General features: G+C 47.0%; 1 pseudogene; it reads left to right on the forward strand.

Annotated features, from left to right (window-relative positions):
* Positions 1–8,169, forward strand: part of LOC148137382 (putative G protein-coupled receptor 139) — a 97,107-nt pseudogene extending 88,938 nt beyond the window's left edge.
* Positions 8,170–18,272: the final 10,103 nt, after the last annotated feature.

Below are 18,272 nucleotides of genomic sequence, written 5' to 3' on the forward strand. Positions count from 1 at the left end.
AATCAGAATGAAATACTGCTATGAAGAGAGGCTGAGTATTTTAGGTTTATTTTCACTAGCAAAAAAGGAGATTAACGGGGGACCTGATTGAGGTTTGCAAAATCATGATGGGTATAGGCGGGCTGGATAGAGACAAGTTTTTTTCCCAGGGTGAACGATTCAATAACGAGAGGTCGTGCTTTCAAAGTGAGAGGTGGAATGTTTAAGGGTGATACACGCGGTAAGTACTTCACACAGAGGGTGGTGGGCATTTGGAACGCGTTGCTAGCAGAGGTGGTAGAGGCAGGCACGGTCGATTCATTTAAGATGCGTCTGGACAGATGCACGAGTAGGTGGGGAGCAGAGGGATACAGATGCTTAGGAATTGACCCTCAGATTTAGACAATACATTTGGATCGGCTCAGGCTTGAGGGTGAAGGGCCTGTTCCTGGGCTGTAAATTTTCTTTGCTCTTTGTTCTTTAAATGAACACCTTGCTGAAGTCCATATAGACAATGTCTACCAAATTGCCTTCATCAATCTTCTTTGTCACCTCTTCATAAAACTCAAACAAATTAATGAGACATGATTTCCCACGATGTCTACCCTTATCAGCCCTTGCCTTCCCAAATGTATGTAAATGCTATCCCTCAGAATGCCCTCCAACAACTTACCCACCACTGACATCAGGCTCACCGGTCTATAGTTCCCCGACTTTTTGGGTCACTGTTTCGTTTTCTCGTCCCACTCCTCCACTGCTCACAACAAATGTTAAATGTAACCAGGTTGGTGAGATGGCCGACTAAAGGTCTTAGACAGGGTCAGGGTCAGTTTTAGGAACAAGTCAGGCTAGTTCCTTTAATTTGCTAAGATAGCATATTTATGATCCAGAGCAATGTTACTCAAACAATGGTGGAAAGATGAATGGCAAACTGTTTGGGTATTGCAAATATATAATTAATATTTGCCTTTCTAAAAACACTGGCACACACACATACACACACACATACATGAACAAAATCTCTGCAATTTTAACTTGAAAAAACTTTGTGTCCAGATATTAGTGGAACTCATGACACAAAGAAAAGTTGAGAGATTGTCCAAAATGTTATTCTGCTTCTGACGATATTCTACTCACACAGCTGCTAGCAATGGGATTTCATCCTGGAACAGTTGGATTTGGCTGAATTGCCTTTGCATTCGGCAGTGAGGAGATTCCAATGAGTTCGTGTCAGGGATCTCCCAAAAGGTGGCACAGTGGCTCCGTGGTTAGCCCTGCTGCAGGGACTTGGGATCGATTCCAACCTCGGGTGACTATCTCCGTGGAGTTTGCACATTCTCCCCCTGTCTGTGTGAGCTTCTAATGGGTGCTCCAGTTTCCTCGCACAGCTCAAACTGTGTAGGAAAGGTGAATTGGTCATGCTACATTATCCCTAGTGATCAGAGGTTTCTAGGTTAGATACATTAGTCAGGGGTAAAAGTTGGGGAACGGATCTGGGAAGGATCCTCTTTGGAAGGTTGGTATTGACTTGTTGGACCGAAGGGCCTGTTTCAACACTACAGGGATTCTATAAAAACAAGAATGGTAACGATGACTTTAGAGTTTTTTTGTTTAGCTCGCTAACATTGCTGTAATGAGGAACAATGAAGGAGAGAGAGTGCAATAGGCCATTCCTTCTCAGACAGATTACATTTTCTCCCTCTCTGAGCTGAATCACAAAGTAATGTCATCCTCGCCCACTCATGGGAGGTCTCCTTGGACATTGTCCAAACTCTATATCCACCACATTCCCTGTTGCATGTAGCTGCATCATTGTTGTCATACACAGAGCCATACCCTTAGTAGAAAATGATCTCAGCCGAATTGAAGTATGTTTACATGGCACTGCGTCATTAAAAATAAAATGTTTAATTTATTCAGAATACCTTTGTTAAAATGAATGCATTTTTTAAGAAATACAGAAATTGTTGAAAAAGCTCGGCAGGTCTGTCAACATCCAGATGCCTTTTACATGCTGCAGTTATACTAGCCTCCACCACTTCCTCTGGCAGCTCATTCCATACGGACACCACCCTCTGCATGAAAATGTGCCGCTTAGGACTCTTCAAAACCTTTCCCCTCTCACTTTCAACCAATACCCCCGAGTTTTGGACGTCCCTAATCTGGAGAAAAAGTCTATCCATGAGCATTTTTATTTTATAAACCTTTACTGTAGCGAAATGTGACTCCAATCACGAATAGCTGTGCTTTCAATTATCCCGGGCCTAAATTCTGAAATTAAATACTGACACCTCTTTCTTCTCCATCAAATCACAATTCCAAATCCATTTTAATCAGTTTGTTCAGATGTATCATGAGACACTTCTGTCGGATTTACACCTAGACCTTTGTACCCGGAGATAGGGACACTAGCACCACTCGACAATACCCATAAAGCTGTAACAGTATTCTCCTGTGTGTTTGCTCATCAGCCCGTTCTGACACGCTGTGACATACCTCTGCAGCAGGCAGCCCTTGAATTCAGAACTTAGAGTCCAGAGCTAGGAACATGAACACACATATTCAGGAATTGGAATCAAATCTAGACGTCTGTTTCAGAAGCAGGGACATTACCCACTACACTACAATACCCAGATTTTGGACCATTTTAAGTGTAAGCTTTCAGCTCGGTTATTATAATCAGGTTATCATTACTGAACTACACAAAACACTTTGCATTGTTAAACAAATGCAAAATATTTGTCTCAACTGTTGGATGTTGTGTGTAAGTGCTGTGCCATCGAAATTAACTATGAGCATCTTTAATCGCTATTATCTGTAGTCTGCAATATTCGGGAAAGAGATCCTGCAGATACACTCTGCACAATGAAGGGTCTCGAATAGATATTTATTACTGAACACCAGAGATGGAGAAAAACCATAATTTCTGGCCCCAAAACACCGATCAGTATTATCCAACACTCACGTGCGACTGTCCTCTTCCTAAAACCAGGAAATGACACTTGACCGGTGATTACTCTCCAGCCTCTCCTCCCCACTGACTGCGTCTGCAATCTGTCCCTCCTTCTCCAAACTGCACAAGGTAACCCAAGCTCAGGGTCTTTGTGAAAATCAAGGCCGGAGTGTACAGGCTTCCTGGAGAGGGGATGGACATTTTAAAATTGAAGGGGGAGGGGGAGGTGGCAGTAATATCACACACGGGGCTGAGGGGTGGCAGATGGAGTTTAGTTTTGATTCATGCGTGAAATTGGATTTGGTAAATCAAACAAGAGCAGGACAGGGACAATTAAAAGTAGGGTGGCATTGTAGAACAGAGACCTAGGCTGTCAGGTATAATTCTTTAAAATTTGCGTCTCATGCAGATTGTATGGCTAAGAAGGCGTTTAGCACACATGTCTTCAATGGTCAGAGCTTTGAGTATCGGAATTGGGACGTCATGTTGTGGTTGTACAGGATATTAGTGAGATCTCTTCTGGAATACTGTGTCTAGGCTGGTCACCCTGCCCGCTCATTCCATAGGTACACCACCCTCTGGGTGAAAAAAACCGCCCTTTAGGTTGCTTTTAAATGTTTTCCCTCTCATCTTAAAACTACGTCCTCTAGTTTAGGACTCCTTGTACTCTTTGAAAATACCTTGACTATTCACTTTGATATTATTGACCTTGATATTATTAAGCCGGAGAGGGTTCAGAAGCGATTAACCTGGATGTTGCTGGGAAAGGAAGGAGTGAGCTAGAAGGAGAGGCTGGATAGGGTGGGACGTTTTTCACTGGAGAGTATGAGATTTAAGGGGTAACTTTACAGAAGTATATAACATCATGAGGAGTAGAGATAACCTGAAGGGCCGATGTCTTTTCCAAAGAGGTGGGGATTCAAAACTGAGGGATATTTTAACGTGCGAGGAAAACGATTTGCAAAAGTCATGAGAATGGGTTAATTACTTTAGACAGAATCTGGCTTGTGTGTGGAATGAACTTCCAGAGGAAGTGGTGAAAGCAGGGACAGTTACACCGTATAAAGGACATTTAGATCAGTTAGAGCTAGAGACAGTATTCCAGAAGAGGTCTCACAAATGTCCTGTACAACCTCAACATGACATTTAGAGCAGAGAGCGCTGCATGTATATGAGCACAGATTGTTGAGAAGATGTCAGGACAAGTGTGGAGAGCAGTAACTCTCACAGATTAGTTTCTATATCTGAGCTGTTTACAGGGGGAGGTGTAGGAGGGAGCCTCCGTGCTCCCTTCCTAGCAGGTGGTGGTGACGATGCGATGTGAGCCCAACCTCCTGCCCAACAAGACCATGGGGATTCCATTTGTACCAGCTCGACACAAAAGGGAGATGGCATCAGGGCCACGGCTTCTAAGTTGTGCCGGGGGGATACGGAGATGCCAGTGGGTGCAAAGTGAGAATTGCCCTTCACTGAACATTGCTCCTTACTCGGTCGGTGGGACATAGATGTTTCAGAATCTCCACACGAGGCATCCTCGCCCTCTCTGGCTCGTATCAGGGTCCAACCCACATAGCGGGGGCAGGGGGGGGGGGGGAGGGAACGGATATCGGGCACTCCACCACCCAGCTTGGCCCTTTTTGTCCTATTCCAGGCTGTTTCTCCCGGGAGGGTGGGTGTGGATGGCCCTGCTGTTAGTGTTCGTGATAGTGGGGGACAGGGTCATGGTGAGATGTCCGGAGGGAGTCAGTTAACAGTGTTGTATCCATGCAGTGTTATTAGTGTTTGTGGGGGCGGGTGTAAAGTGGAGGGAGCGAGGGGGGTGAAGAGAGAGACAGAGAGAGAGAGAGAGAGAGACTCAGAGAGAGAGAGAGCGAAGGTGCTTCATGCAGCAGTGACAGTGTTGGAGCATGAGCCTTGTTCGGGGGTCGGTGCTACAGCAGATATACAGTGAGTGTGAGGGAGCAGAGAGAATACGGTGACACTTCTCCTGACAGAGCAGGAAAGGTTATTGCTGCTTGTCCTGTCTTGCTGGACATTTCTTCAGACCGCAGATCCTGCACTGAGCTGGGTGGTGAGCTCAGACCATGCTCAGTGGGTCTGGTGTTGTGGCCCCCTCTGGGAAGAGAATGGTCCCCCTCTGTACTAGCCAATCCCCCAGGACCTCCGTGCCCCTGTCGACAAACCGTGGGAAAATTGCTCCTTATCTGCCTTGCTCGGGGTAAACTGTGCAGGGCAGCTCCAAGCTGAGAAAGCTCAACCATGTGCCCATTGGCCTTTTAAAGATGTCACCCGTGCCAAGGATCACGGAATATCCAGGGGCACCCGGGCGATAGTGAGTGCATCCAACCATGATGGGTGGGAGAATCGGGCTGGTATTGAATGAGAGGGACACCACGGAGTGGGACGGGTAGTTAATGAGGTGAGTTCGATGAGATAGCAACAGGAAACTAGCTCAGCCTCGTGCAGATAATCCCTCTGTAACACTCAAGGAAAATCATGCAAAGATGAATTATTGTTAGAATCTGCCCAATGAGTCATACATTCTGGTGAAACCAATTCCAGTTACAAAAATGCAGTACAAATGCTCATCTGACCTCACACCAATATCCCTTTTTCCCATCTTTCCTGGGAAGACTGGCTCATGTTACAGGATGCTATCGAAGTGTCGACATTTCAGCATTCTGAAACATGGGAACACATCCTTCCATAACAATGTCTCTCAGTCGCCCCTCTCTGTCTATACCCGAAACCCCTCCCATGTGGTGACGTTTAAACTGATTCCCCCGCCATTTCTCTCTGGCAGTGATGTTCACACCCACAGCACCCCCTTGTCATGGCACAATGGAGGTATGGAGCTGTAAATGGGTGGGAGCTGTAAGTCCTGTCACTTCCAGAATGGGCTGCAAGTTTCTCCACACTAGGCAGGGATCTAACAGTGTAACTGTGAAATACACTGACGTACACAGTCCTACATGCTGGGAGAGCAACTGCTCCTGGTTTACGGATCAATGCACTGGGGCAGTACACAGTCCTACGTGCTGGGAGGGTAACAGCTCCTGGTTTACAGATCATTTTACTGGGGTGGTGCACACAGTCCTACATGCTGGGAGGGTAACTGTTCCTGGGTTACAGATCAATGCACTGGGGTGATGTACACAGTCTTACATGCTGGGAGGTTAACTGCTCCTTGGTTATAGATCAATGCAAGGGTGTGATGTACACAGTCCTACATGCTGGGAGGGTAACTGCTCCTGGTTTACAGATCAATGCACTGTGGTGGTGCACACAGTCCTATGTGCTGGGAGGGTAACTGCTCCTGGGTTACAGATCAACGCACTGGGGTGATGTACACATTCCTACATGCTGAGAGGGTAACTGCTCCTTGGTTACAGATCAGTACACGAGGGTGATGTACACAGTTCTACATGCTGGGTGGGTAACTGCTCCTGGTTTACAGATTAATTCATGGGTGATCACTGCACAGGTCGCTGTGCTGGTCAGACTTTCTGGTTGAGGTTTATAGATAATGCAATTATGTGGTCAATGCAGCTCCCGGTGCTGTACAGGTATGTAGCCTGTGCACAGTAGATCGTATTGGTGGGGTGGATAGTTGAGAAAGGTGATGGACAGGTGAAGGAGTTTCCAGGAACATTCTGTCCGCAATATTCTATAACTGACACTGCCCGGAACGTTCTGTCCCTAACATTCTATAACTGACATTCCGCAGAACGTCCATTCCCCAACATTCTATAACCGACATTCCCCGGAACGTTCTGTCCCTGACATTGCTTGTGAACGGCCGGATGTCAGTGCATTGAACAAATGATAAGATCCCGAGGGAGGAGATCCCGTTCCAGGGAGAAGGAGACAGTGTTCTGAAGGCCCCTCAGGCAGTTAAAGGGGTGAATACGTTTTCCCTTCGTTTACATTTCTTCACGACACGGGATCGACCACAATTTAAACCAAAATACAGGAATTCCCAAACTCCGTTCGTCTTCAGAAAACTGGGAGAGAATCCTTCAGGACAGCAACGTTTCCACCCTCCGGATTAGGCACTGGGAAGGAGTGACTAAGTGTGTGGGAATGTTCTGGAAACCATCTGTCCTTATGGATGTGTCCCTGTGTGTTTGGGGAGGGAGGGTTTCTTGTGGTTTATGTCACATTTTTGTCAGCAATTCCCACCTTCCCATTTGTTATTCCAACTCCAATTATTTTAATAAATCCCTGAATACAGGGAAACATTTGAAAATCTCACTGGGTCCCCAATCAAACGGGTCCCTTTGCCTCCAGGCTGATGGATAATGGGTTTGTTTTCATTCCTCACAGTGAACGTAGTGACCATCTACGTCCTGCTTTATAAAGATTGTGGATTGTCTCCATGTGTCAGACGTTACCTGGGGGCCATGGCAGCGGCGGATCTCCTGGTCATTATCCTCGACCTGATCCTGAGACACATTCCCATTGTTTATCCGGAACAGTTTTATTTCCTGAGGGACTCCGTCCCCGTGTGTAATATCCACGCCATCCTGCTTTATGCAGCCACTGACTGTTCTGTCTGGTTCACCGTCACTTTCACCTTTGATCGGTTTGTGGCCATTTGTTGCCAGAAGCTGAAAAGTAAATATTGCAGTGAGAAAACGGCGGCTGTGCTTCTGAGAGCAGTGACTGGGCTGAGTTGTTTAAAGAACATTTTCTGGTATTTTATGCTCACGGCTCGGTATTGGCTGGAGAACCGCCCCTGGTTTTGTGAGGTAACAGGCGCTGTTCATTTCTCCAGAGTCTGGGTCACAATCGAGTTCCTCCACCAGATTCTAACCCCGTGTGTCCCATTTCTACTGATTCTGCTGCTCAATGCTCTCACCGTCAGACACATTTTAGTGACCAGCAGAGCCCGCAGGAGACTCCGCGCTCACACCAATGGGGACGCTCAGTCTGACACAGAAATGAGAAACCGAAAAAAATCCATCATTTTACTGTTTGTGATCTCGGCCAATTTCATCCTGTTATGGTCAATGTTAATGCTGTATTCTATCTGGTTCCGGATGTTGTGGATTGTGGATACCCCTATGTATCTCCATCTCTTTGTCCAGGAATTGGGCTTCATGCTGCAGCTCCTCAGTTGCTGCACAAACACCGCGATTTATGCCGTGACCCAGACTAAGTTCAGGCAGCAGCTGAAGAATGTGCTGAAACATCCCTTCACCCAAATCCATCCATCAATCAAATTTCTTCATTAATCAATCCATCCAGGATTTTCTCATTTCAGTTCAGTGTTTCAGCGATGGAGCAGCCTGTCGCTATGGTAACAGACTGAGGGTAGCGCTGGTTTGTCCATCCTTATCCCACAGAGAGGGTTAGAGAGATACATTTCAATGTTTCTCACAACTCAGTGGCCACTGACTGTATCCAACACTTCCATTTGTAAACAATAAAAATGTTGATTAAAGCGTGCCGAGCAGCAGAGTGACCGATGTTGTTGTGTGTCTTTGTGTTGGAGAAGCTGAGCCGGAGAGAGATAGACTCCGCCCCAAGTCCTGGTCCTCAGGAAAGGGGAGGGCACCGCGCCCTGAGCTCAGGAGCTGGGTTTAACTCCCTCTGTCCTTACTTTCCCTTCTGGATCTCCCATTCCAACTTGGCTCTCAGCAGAATTCACCTTGCTCCCTTTGTCAATCTCCCTCCATATATCCCTCCCACTCTCACCCGGCGCAACTGTTCCTCTCTCCTTTTCCCATTTACACACTCAATTCCACTATACTTGCCTTCCCCAATCTCATTCACTCTCTCTCCATCTTATGATCATAACCTCCCAATGTTAGTGTCTTCCTGGAATCCTTCGGTGCTGGGGGAACAGAAGAGGGTTGTCGATCCTCAGACCGATGTTAGGGAACAGAGATTGGGACGACGTGTCAGGCCATTGCGAGGGCAACAGTATGGAGCTTGGGCCAAACGCCATTGCTCGGGGATATAGTGGGTGTGAGAACACGAGCCGTTACGAGGGGGTAACAGGTGGAGTGGCACCATAGGCTGTGGCTGAGACTGGTACGAAAGGATATCACAAACAGAACACATAGTGTGGGACATACTGTCTGTTACTCAGTGAATAGAATGGGGATGGGGTTAAAGGCCATTTAAGAGGGGATCAACTGGGTCGGTGTTCACAGGCAGGAGCTCAGTTTAAGGTGTGTGAGGAGTGTGATGGTGGGAGACTGCGTGGGCATGAGAGGTAACGGAATGAGTGTGAGGGAGTCAGGATAACAGTGATGAAGTGAGTATAGTTGTACAGAGGACGATGATGGACTGAGTGTGAGGGGATCAGTGTGATGGTGATGGAGTGAGTTTGAGGGGATCAGGGTGACGGTGATGGAGTGAGTGTGAAGTTGTCATGGTGAGGTGATGGGGTGATTGTGAGGGGATCAGGGTGACGGTGATGGAGAGAGTGTGAGGGGGTCAGGGCGATGGTGATGGAGTGAGTGTGAGGGGGTCAGGGAGATGGAGGAACTGAGTGGGACGGGGTACTGTGATGGAGTGAGTGCGAGGGGATCAGTGTGACGGTGATGAAGTGAGTGTGAGGGGGTCAGGGTGAGGGGGATGGAGTGAGAGTGAGGCGGTCAGGGGACGGAGATGGAGTGAGCGTGAGGGGGTCAGTGTGACCGTGATGGAGTGAGTGTGTGGGGTTCAGGGTGCTGGTGATGGAGCGAGTGTGAGGGGTCCAGCGTGACATTGATGGAGAGAATGTGAGGGGTTCAGGGAGAAGGTGATGGAGATGGAGTGAGGGTGAGGGGGTCAGGGTGGCTGTGATAGAGCGAGCGCGAGGGGATCAGTGTGATGGTGATGGAGTGAGTGTGAAGTTGTCATGGTGATGTGATGGGGTGATTGTGAGGGGATCAGTGTGACGGTGATGGTGTGAATGTTTGGGGGTCATGGTGACGGTGATGGAGTGATTGTGAGGGGATCAGGGTAACGGAGATGGAGTGAGTATAAGTGGGTCAGGGTGACGGTGATGGAGTGAGAGTGAGGGCGTTAGGGTGACGTTGATGGAGTGAGTGTGAGTGGTTCAGGGTGACGGCGATGGAGTGAGTATGAGGGGTCAGTATGATGGTGATGGAGTGAATGTGTGAAGGGTCAGTATGACGGTGATGGAGTGAATGTGTGAAGGGTTAGTATGACGGTGATGGAGTGAATGTGTGAAGGGTTAGTATGACGGAGATGGAGTGAGTGTGAGGGGGTCAGAGTGACGATGATGGATTGAGTGCAAGGGGGTCAGGGTGACAGTGATGGAGTGAGTGTGAGTGGTTCAGGGTGACGGCGATGGAGTGAGTATGAGGGGTCAGTATGATGGTGATGGAGTGAATGTGTGAAGGGTCAGTATGACGGTGATGGAGTGAATGTGTGAAGGGTTAGTATGACGGTGATGGAGTGAGTGTGAGGGAGTGAGTCTGACAGTGATGGAGTGAGTGTGAGGTTGTCAGGGTGATGGCGATGGAGTGAGTGTGAGGGTTTCAGGGTGATGGAGTGAGTGTGAGGGGACAAGTGTGACGGTGCTGGATGAGTGTGAGGGGGTCAGTATGACGGAGATGGAGTGAGTGTGAGGGGGTCAGAGTGACGATGATGGAGTGAGTGCAAGGGGGTCAGGGTGACAGTGATGGAGTGAGCGTGAGAGGGTCAGGGTGACGGTGATGGAGTGAGTGTGAGGGGGTTAATGAGACCGTGATGGAGCGAGCGTGAGGGGGTCAGGGTGACGGTGATGGTACGAGCGTGAGGGGGTCAGGATAACGGGGATGGAATAATTGTGAGGGGCTCAGCGAGAAGGTCATGGAGAGAGTGTGAGGGGATCAGTGTGACAGTGATGGAGTGAGTGTGAGGTTGTCACGTTGACGCTGATGGAGTGAGTGTGAGGTATTCAGGGTGATGGTGATGGAGGGAGAGAGAGTTTGACCGAGTGATTGTGATGCAATGTGTGAGAGTGGGTCATGGTGATGGTGATGGAGTGAGTGCGAGGGGATTATGTGACGGGGATGGAGTGAGTGTGAGGGGATCAGGTTAACGGTGATGGAGTGAGTGTGAAGTTGTCATGGAGACTGTGATGGAGTGAGTGTGAGGGGATCAGTGTGACGGTGATGGTGTGAGTGTGAGAGGGTCAGGGTCATGCTGATGGAGTGAGTGTGAGGGGGTCAGGGAGATGGAGGGACTGAGTTGGACAGGGTAATGTGATGGAGTGAGTGTGAGCTGTTCAGGGTGTCGGTGATGGAGCGAGTGTGAAGGGGTCAGTGTGCGGGTGAGGGAGTGAGAGAGAGGGGGTCAGAGCGATGGTGATGGAGTGGGTATAAAGGGACAGTATGACGATGATGGAGTGAGTGTGAGGGGGTCAGTGTGACGGTGAGGGGGTCAGTGATACGGTGATGGAGTGAGTGTGAGGGGATGAGGGTGAGGGCCATGGAGTGAGAGTGCCAGAGGATCAGGGTGACGGAGGTGGAGTGAGTGCGAGGGGGTCAGGGCGACAGTGATGGAGCGAGTGTGAGGGGTCAGTGTGACGGTGTTTGAGTGAGTGTGAGGGGGTCAGTGTGACGGTGATGGAGTGAGTGTGAGGGGATCAGTGTGATGGTGATGGAGTGAGTGTGCGGGAATCAGTGACAGTGATGGAGTGAGTGCCAGGGGGTCAGTGTGACGGTGATGGAGTGATTGTGAGGGGATCTGTTTGACGGCGATGGAGTGAGTGTGAGGGGGTCAGGGCAATGGTGATGGAGCGAGTGTGAGGGGACCAGTGTGACGGTGATGGAGTGAGTGTGAGGGGTTCGGGGTGATGGTGATGGAGTGATTGTGAGGGTGCCCTTGTTACGGAGATGGACTGAGTGAGAGTTTGGCCGAGTGACTGTGATGGAGTGAGTGTGAGGGGACCAGTGTGACAGTGATGGAGTCTTGGGATTCTCACAAACCCAGCTGTCTGTACTTGCCATATGACTCCTTCATTTTCTTGACCAGACCCTCAATTTCTCAAGACAGGCAGCATTCCCTACACCTACCAGCCTTGACCTTAACAGGAACATTCTCTCTACATACTCATTGACACAGGCCTATGGAGGCAATGGCAGATGAGGACAGAGAAGCAATCATTCTCAGTAAAGAGGTAGTGTTGGGAAAGATAACAGCCTAAAGGTCGATGGGTCTCCTGGCCGTGATGGAATGCATCCCAGGGGACTAAAAGAGATGACGGCAGGGCGGGGCGGGGGTGGGGGTTTGGGGGAGGGGAGAGAATAGCAAATACACTCATGATAATTAACTTAAATTTGTTGGATTCTGGCATGGTTCCGACAGATTGAAAGCTGCGAATGTGATGCCACTATTTTTCAAAAAGGTTCCATTAGCTTAACTACGGTAGTGGAGAAAATGCTTGAATCTCTCAAGGAAGTCATGGTGAGATATCTGGGTCGAAATTGTGTCATTGAGCAGACACAGCATTGATTCATGAAAGGCAAGTCATGTTTAACGCATTTACTGGAATTATTTGAGGACACAACAAGCGCGTTGAAGGGGGAACCGGTGGATGTGGTTCATTTGGATTTCCAGAAGGCATTCGACAAGTTGCCACACAAAAGGCTGCTGAAGAAGGTAAAGGCTGCACGGCATTTTGGGTAATTCATTACCATGGATAGAGGATTGGTTAATGAACAAAATTAAAGTATGGGGATAAATGGGTGTTTGGAGTAGTGTTGGCACTACAACTGTTTAAATTTACACAAATGTTTTGGAGTTGAGGACCAAGTGTACGGAGTCAGAGTTCACATTAAGATGAGGTAGAGCAATATGTGCAGAGGCCACTGTGAGTCTGCACAGGGATACAGATAGGTTAAGAGACTGGGTAAGGGTCTGGCAGATGGAGTATAAAGTTGGGAAACGTGAGGCCATTCATTTTGGTCAGACTAACAGCAAACTAGATAATTAAAATATTGAAAACTTGCACCATGCTGATGTGCAGAGAGAGCTGGGTGTCCTTGTGCATGAATCACAGGAAGTTGGTTTGCTGGTAAAGCAGGTAATTAAGGCAGCGAAGGGAATATTGTCCTTCATTGCTAGAGGGATGGTTATGCTGCAGCTGTACAGGGTGCTGAGGAAGCCACACCTGGAGGACGGTGTACAGGTTTGGTCTCCTTACATTAGCAAGGATGGACTGGCATTGGAGAGAGTGCAGAGGAGGGTCACTAGTTGGAGTCTGGAGTTGAGAGGGTTGCCTTATGAGGAGAGATTGAGCAGACTGGGATTACAGTCTTTGGAATATAGAAGAATGGGAGATTGTATAGGAAAAAAATAAAATTATGAAGGTAATAGATAAGATAGAATCAGGGAGGTTATTTCCACTGGGCGCGGGTGAAACTAGACAGCATAGTGTCTAAATAAGGTGGTATCAAATTGAGGGCTGAGTTGAGGAGGAGCTTCTTCAGCTAAAGGGTTGTGAGTCTGTGGAATTATTTGGTGACTGATGCAGTTGAGGCTATCATCTTGAATGTCTAAAGCAAAAGATAGATTTGTAAACAGGAAAGGAATTAAGGGTTTGGTGAGAGAGCAGGAAAGTGGTGCTGAGGCCATGAAAAGATCAGCCCTGATCTTATTGAATGGCAGAGCAGGCTGGAGGTGCCAGACAACTTACTCCTGCTCCTATTCCTTATGTTACGTTCCCACCTTCCAGCTGTCCCTTTACCTGGGAACAGCAAAGAAATATTGAAAGTTCTTGCCCTGTACGTCAAAATTGGCCTTTGTCTAATTTTGAACACCAATTTTTAGATCTGGTCTATTATTTTCCCGAATTATTTTAAACCTTGTAGAAATATCAGAGGATCCCAAGTGTGGAAACAGGCCATTCCGCCCATCACATCCACACTGACCCTCAGATACTCCTACCCTACCTCTGTAACACTGCATTTCCCATGGCTAATCCAACCTAACCTGCACGTCCCTGAACACTATGGGGCAATTCAGTCTGGATAATCCACCCAACCTGCATATACCTGAACGCTATGGGCAATTTCACACGGCCAGTCCACCTAACCTGCACATCCCTGAACACTACGAGGCAATTCAGCCTGGATAATCCACCCAACTAGCACATCTTTGGACTGCGGGAGGAAACCAGAGCACCCAGATGAAACCCACGCAGACAACCACAACAAGGAGATCATCATGTTCATAGTTCCCAGTTCAATCCAAATAAGTTCACTGGGTGAACCCCCATGAATATCCTCCCTAATGACAACCATAATGTTATCCCTAATCAAAACAACACTGTACCTCCTCTCTTGTCCCCCTTTCTATCCTTCCTCATGCATCTATACCCTAGAACATTAAGCTGCCAGTCCTGTCCATTCCTAAGCCACGTTTCTGTAATACCCACGATATCCCAGTCCTATGATCAAAACCATATCCTAAGCTCATCTGCTTTCCCTGTCAAGCCTCTTGCATTGAAATAAAAGCAGTGCAGTGCTATCAAAAGGACAGACTGATGGGCAGGTGGGGTGGGATGGCCCTGTTGATGAGGGATGATATTCAGACCCTTGCGAAGGGGGAGGGGAGGGTGGGAGACAGATTAAGGAGATGTAGAGTCAATATGGAAAGACCTGAGAAATTCTAAGGGTGGAAAGACTCTAATGAGAGTTATCTTCAGGCTCCCAAAAGTGTACAATTTGAATAAGGAGTTGAACTTAGCCTGTTGCAAAGGGATTACTACATGGGGGATTTAAACATGCAGGTAGAATGAGTTTCAGGATGATACTGGACCCCAAGAAATGGAGTTTGTGGAGTGTCTCTGAGATGGATTCCTAGAACAGCTTGTACTGTAGCCTATCAGGGAAAAGGCAATTCTGGATCTGGTGTTGTACAACGAACTGGATTTGATCAGGGTCCTCGAAGTAAAGGAGCCATTAGGAAGTAGTGACAATAATATGATCAGTTTTAATCTGGAATTTGAGAGGGAGAAGGGAGAATCGGAAGTGTCAGTATTGCAGTTGAACAAAGGGACCTATAGAGCTGGACAAAGTTCCATGGTTCAATCCCCGAACAGGGATGGCAGGGGAACAACAATGGCATGTATTTCTGGATATTATGCAGAAGGTGCAGGATCCGTTCACTCCAAAGAGGAAGAAAGATCCTAAGAAGGTGCAAGAAGTTAAGGTCTTTATGAAGATAAAAGAGAAGTATAACAGAGCAAAGATGAGCGGGAAGCCGGAGGACTGGGAAACTTTTAAAGATGAACAGAGGATAATGAAAAAGGCAACATGTGGAGGAAACATGAGGTACAAAGGCAAACTGGCCAAAAATACAAAGGAGGATAATAAAAGCTTTTTTAGGTATAAGAAAAGAACAAGAATAGTTAAGACTAAAATTGGGCCCTGGAAGACAGAAACGGGCGAATTTATTATGGGTTACAAGGAAATGGCAGAAACGTCGAATAGGTACTTTGGAGCTGTCTTCACTGGGGAAGACCACAAGCAATCTCCCAGGTGTAATAGTGGCTGAAGGACCTAGGGTAATAGATGAACAGAAGGGAATTTATATTCGGCAGGAAATGGTGTTGGATAGACGGTTAGTTCTGAAGTCTGTTAAGTCCCTAGGACCTGATGGTTTGCATCACAGGGTACTTAAGGCGGTGGCTCTAGAAATCGTGAATGCATTGGTAACCATTTTCCGATGTTCTATAAATAAAGGATCAGTTCCTGGGGATTGGAGGGTAGCTAATATTGTCCCACTTTTCAATAAGGAAGCGAGAGAGAAAACAGGGAATTATAGACTGGTTAACCTGACATCAGTGGTGAGAAAGATGCTGCAGTCAATTATAAAAAGTGAAATTACGGCACGTTTAGAGAGCAGTAATAGGATTCGTCAGAGTCAGCATGGATTTACGAAGGGGAAAACCTTCTTGACTAATCTTCTGGATTTTTTTGAGGATGTAACTATGAAGATGGACAAGGGAGAACCAGTGGATGTAGTGATCCTGGACTTTCAGAAAACCTTTGATAAAAGTCCCACATAGGAGATTAGTGAGCAAAATTAGGGCACATGGTACTGGGGGCAAAATACTGACTTCGATTGAAAATTGGCTGGCTGTCAGGAAGCAGAGAGTAGTGATAAACAGGTCCCTTTCAGAATGGCAGGTGGTGACCAGTGGGGTACCACAAGGCTCAGTGCTGGGACTGCAACTGTTTACAATGTACATCAATGATATAGATTAAGTAATACTAGCAAATTTCCTGATGAGACAAAGCTGGGTGGTTGGGTGAATTGCGAGGAGGATGTTATGAGAATACAGGTTGACTTGGACAGGCTAGGTGAGTGGACAGATGCAATTCAATGCAGATAAATGTGTGGTTATCCTCTTTTGTGGTAAGATCAGAAAGGCAGATTACTATCTAAATGGAATCAAGTTAGGTAAAGGGGAAGTACAACGAAATCTATGTGTGTTGTACATCACTCATTGAAAGCAAACATGCAGGTACAGTAGGCAGTGAAGAAAGCTAATAGTATGCTGGCCCTCATAACAAGAGGAATTGAGTATAGGAGCAAAGAGGTCCTTCTGCAGCTGTACCGGGCCCCAGTGACACCAACACCTGGATTATTGTGTGCAATTCTGGTCTCCATATTTGAGGAAGAACATTCTGGCTATTGAGGGAATGCAGGGTAGCTTCACGAATGGCAGGACTATCATATGTTGAAAGATTGGAGCGATTGGGATTGTATACACTTGCGTTTAGAAGGATGAGAAGTGATCTGATGAGATGTGTAAGATTAATAAAGTCTTGGACACTATGGAGGCAGGAAGCTCGTTTCCACTGATGGGTGAGTTCCGAACCAGAGGACACAGTTTAAAAATAAGGGGTAGGCCATTTATAACAGTTGAGGAGAAACTTCTTCATGCAAAGAGTAGTGGACACATGGAATGCTCTGCCCCAGAAGGTAGTGAAGGCCAAGTCTCTGGATACTTTCAAGAGCTGCATAGAACTCTTAACGTTAATGGAATCAAGAGTTATGGGGATACTGCAGGAACAGAATACTGATAAAAAAAATGGCCTACACCTGCACCTATTGTCTATTGCAACTGCTCAGTCCTACCTCATTCTATGCCTTGCCCTTGCCTGTCTAACTTCTCAACTGTACCATCCTCTTTTCTCACTCTCTCTTTAGGTTTACCCCGACTGGTTTTCTGTCTCCTGAGTAGAACTAGCAAATCTCCCTTCTTGGATATTAGATACTGTCCAATTCAGGTGTAATCCACCCTTCTTATGCAGGTCAATTCTACTCCAGCAGAGATTTCAATGATCAAAAAAAATGTGCTACTGGCGCCCCGACACTAGATCCTTAGATCTGCTTTATCCTGTTATTCCTACTCTCACTCCCGGCTAATTCGCAATATTCTCTCGTCAGGAATCATATTTTCTCTTCCAAAGTCATTGGGTATCAATGTACAATGAGCTCCCACTGATCCTTCTCCTCGTTCAGAGTATTCTGCTCCCTCTGTGAGACATCCTTGACCCTAGCACCAGGGAGACATCACCCCATTCTGATATCTCACTGTCAGCTGCAAAAACGGCAGTCTGTGCCCCTGACTAGGGAGTCCCCTATCATCATTGATCACCTGGAACCTAATATACCTCACATTACATTGGAGCCTGTCTCAGTACCAGTAACTTGGCTGTCGGTGCGACATTCCCCTGAGAGTCTGGTACCACCTACATTTTCCAAAACAATATACTTGTTTGAGATGGAGACAGCCAGAGGAGACTCCTGCACTACTTGCTCTCTGCTCCTACCTTTCCGAGGTGTAACCAATGTACCTGACTCGATCTGCGTTTTCCGACCTTTCTGAAACTGCCACCTATCACACCCCCCAACTCTTGTAAATTCCTCATTACCTTTAACCACCGCTCCATCTGATCCATGAAAGCCTATAGGATTTGCATCCACACTTCCTGCAGACCATCAGGATCGTTGAAACTCTCCTTCATCTCCTACATCCAAAAGGAAGAGCGCATGCCTGTACGAATGCCATCCCTGCATCATAACATTCCACAGATCCAGAAAATGGGACAGTCTACCTCATTCACAAAACACTACTTTAGAATAAATTAGTACCAATATGTTATATTAAAAAACTTAAATATCATCAGATGTGTATTTGAAGAAATAAACCCTCACCTACTGAATGTCGTAACTTTACTAAAATTAAACAGACTAAAATGTATCTTTTAAGAGACTGAAACCCACTGAGCTCTGAGTCACAGATGAACAGCACGAACAGAACCTTTGGTCAAATTTGTCCACGCTGACCAGATATCCTAACCTAATCTCTCCCTTTTCC

The sequence above is a fragment of the Chiloscyllium plagiosum genome, unplaced genomic scaffold, assembly GCF_037043375.1.
Source record: "Chiloscyllium plagiosum isolate Xiang-an unplaced genomic scaffold, Cpla_swu_hap1 HiC_scaffold_44, whole genome shotgun sequence".
Classification (NCBI taxonomy): Eukaryota; Metazoa; Chordata; class Chondrichthyes; order Orectolobiformes; family Hemiscylliidae; genus Chiloscyllium; species Chiloscyllium plagiosum.